Raw genomic sequence first — 3577 nt, forward strand, 5'->3', positions numbered from 1 at the left:
GAAATGTTCAGGAAAGCCAAGGTGGCGACTGAGTTTAGGTTAGCCACAGGAGTCAAGGACAATAAGAATTATTTCTGTAGGTATGTAGGCAGTAGAAGGAAAACAAATGGAAGTGTGGGACCCCTGCTTAATGCCTTGGGACAGCTGGTAACTGGCATTCTGGGAAAAAATGAACACTTGAATGCCCACTTTGCTTCCGTATTTCACAGGACCAAGAGGAAAGACAAGTGAGATAAAGCTCATAGGGGGCATGCCAGGAATAACAGGCTCCCTGTGGATGCTGAGTGGGTGCAATACCAACTAGAAAAGCTAGACATTTATAAGTCAGCAGGACCAGATGGACTCTATCCGAGAGTGCTGAAGGAGCTGGCTGAGGTCATCGTGGAAACCCTGGCAAAGCTCTTTCAGAATTCATGGCGCACAGGGGAAATCCCTGAGGATTGGAAGAGGGCCAATGCTGTGCCCATCTTTAAGAAGGGGAAGAGGGAGGACCCAGGTAACTACAGGCCAATCATCCTAACCTCTATACCAGGGAAAATCCTGGAAAAGCTCATTAAAGAATCTATGTGCAATATGCTTGCAGAAGGTAAGATTCTGAATGAAAGCCAGCATGGCTTTTTTCATGGGTAGGTCGTATCTTACCAATCTCATCTCCTTCTACGACCAGGTCTCTCACCACCTGGAAACAGGAGATGATGTTATATGCCTAGACTTCCAAAAGGCCTTTGATCTAGTATCCCACGATATCCGTGTGGGAAAACTGGAATATTGTGGGCTCAGCTGCTCGACGGTTCAGTGGGTGGGAAACTGGCTACAAGGGTAGGACCCAGAGAGTTCTCATGAATGGATCTATGTCATCCTGGCACAATGTGGCCAGTGGTGTTCCTCAGGGGTCTGTGCTTCAAGCTGTGCTTTTCAACATCTTTATCAATGATTTGGATGGGGGAGTGAAAAGCTGACCGGCCAAGTTTGCGGATGATACCAAGTTATGGGGCAGTGTGGTCACATCAGAAGATAGGTTGCAGATACAGGAAGACCTGGACAGGCTCAAGAGTTGGGCAGACTGGAACCAGATGACGTTTAACACTTCCAAGTGTAAGATGCTCCATGTGGGGACAAACAACTCTCAACATAACATACAGGTTCGGTGGTGACAGCTTGACTTGCACCACAGCTGAAAGGGACCTAGGGATAATGATTGACCATTGCATAAATATGAAATATCAGTCTGAGGCGGTGGTCAGCAGGGCAAATAACACACTGGCATGCATCAACTGATGCATGTCATGTAAAACTAAGGAAGTTATACTCCTGCTGTACTCAGCACTGGTGAGACTGCACTTGTAGTACTGCATCTAGTTTTGGGCACTGCACTTCAATAAGGACATGGAAAAGCTTGACAGGGTCCAGAGAAGAGCCAACCATAAGATCAGGGACTTGCAAGGCAAACCATACGAGGACAAGCTGAGGGACTTGGGCCTCTTTAGCCTAAAGAAGAGAAGGTTGAGAGGGGACTTGATAGTGGCTTACCACTATATCAGAGGAACGCATCAGGAAATCAGTGAACAACTGTTCACTAGAGCACCCCTGGGGAAGACCAGGACAAATGGGTACAAACCTGTGGAAGGCTGCTTCAGGCTTAATACCAGGAAAAACTCCTTAACAGTCAGGGTGTCCAGAACGTGGAACAAACTCCTGCCAGAGGTGGTGCAGTCACCTACCCTGGAGGTTTTCAAGAGGAGACTAGACAGTCACCCGGCTGGGGTCACCCAACCCCAGTTGTCTTATAGATTCATAGATATTAGGGTCAAAAGGGACCTCAGTAGATCATCAAGTCCAACCCCCTGCCCTGGGCAGGAAAGAGCACTGGGGTTAGACAACCCCAGTTTCCACAGTTTTCCTGCCTAGAGTGGAGGGGGCTGGACCTCATGATCTGCAAGGTCCCTTCTAGCCCCTAACAATCTATGAATTTATGAATAGAAAGATCTAGTAGCTAAACGTATCCACACAGGATTGGCACAACTGCTACGGTGGTCCCAGAGAGTTACTAGCATCTGAAACCTATACATTGCAAGCAAAAAGCCTGGGTCATTTATAGAAGGAGGAAGAAATATTGTATAACCAGTTCCTAGGAAACTATAGTGATCAAAAACTGTATCTCTATCTTAATGATCAGTGTCATAATTATAATTATATGCAAAAAAGTCAAGGTGGTGGAGCTTGTAAGAATCTCCTGTGATGTCTGGAATCAAAAATCTTCTAAAAAAACCTTTCCCTTCTCTCTTTCAGGGGAATAAAATGGTCACATGTACACACACACATACTCTTCTTATGTGTGGGTGCAAATAAATATACATCTATGTGGAGCAAGTTAAGTATCCATTTAAATTCAAGTCTGAATTCAAGTTTGTGGTCAGCAAGACAGGAATTAGACAAACATTCTACTCTGTATTTAGAAGTTTATAGATGATTTAAACTTATTTAGCTGAATATAGAATCAAAAGATCATAAGAAAGTAGGGCTGGAAGGGACTGTGTAACAGGAAGCCAGAGGGCTTGTGTTATCTAAGAGAATGCAGCCAGGCAAGCTGGCTGTGTGGGGATGCGGTGGCAGGTCCTTAGGCTGGCCCTCAGTTAAAAAGGGAAACAGCTGTATAGCTGGGGAGGCACCTGACAGGAAAAGGGGCAGGGCTTCAAGGCATATAAACCCAGGGCCTGACACAGAGTGAGTAGTCTAGCCCTGTAGGCAGCAGGTAGAGGAGCTCCTGAGCAGGATGGCTGCAGAAAGGGACTGACCGGCACCCAAACTATTCTTGAGAGATACAGGTATAGAGCTAAATGGGACTTTCAGCCTGTGAAGAAGCTACTGACCCAGCAAGGGAGAGTGTTTTTTTGTTACACAGCCTGCACTTATGTTCTGATGAAGACCTAGAGGACCAGGTGGTGGCTGGAGGGGAGGGCAAGAGGACACAAAGGGGTGTTTGGGAGGTGCTCCATATTTTTATCCCTATCAGGAACAGGTTGCAGCCAAGATGGCCAGGGTCTGAGCCCCAAGATGAGTAAGATGTGGCAAGGGCTGAGGGCCCAAGCTGAGTGAGATGGGCCAAGGGCCTAAGCCAAGTGAGACCCAGAAGCCAGGCCAGAGGCAGTGGGCCTAGGCTGGCTGTCTACAGCAAAGAGTAACCAGTGAACTAAAGCCAGGAGAGCTGAAGCCCATACAAGCTGGTCCATGAATCTGGAGCTTCAAGGTATGGGCATGGTTGTAGGGCCACAAAAATACCTTAAAGCAAATGGTGCCCTAGGGCACTGATGGGGCCCAAGGGGGCCCTGCTTAGGGCACTGAAGAACAGGACTAAGGTCAGCTGTGGTATGGGAGGGACTCACTGCTTAAGACAGACTAGGGCTTACCCTGGAGCAGCTTCCCTTCTACAACAGTAAAAATAATTCCATCAAGGCATAGCAGGTGAGAGAAAAAGTGGAGCCAAGTAGAGAAGGAGTCATGTGGCCACCCAGAGGTGTCAGAACCTCCCCTGGGGCATGTTACTGTTATAGACTGCATGAGGTCATCCAATCCAGCT

This window comes from Alligator sinensis, unplaced genomic scaffold (genome assembly GCF_000455745.1).
Source record: "Alligator sinensis unplaced genomic scaffold, ASM45574v1 scaffold20_2, whole genome shotgun sequence".
Taxonomy (NCBI): Eukaryota; Metazoa; Chordata; order Crocodylia; family Alligatoridae; genus Alligator; species Alligator sinensis.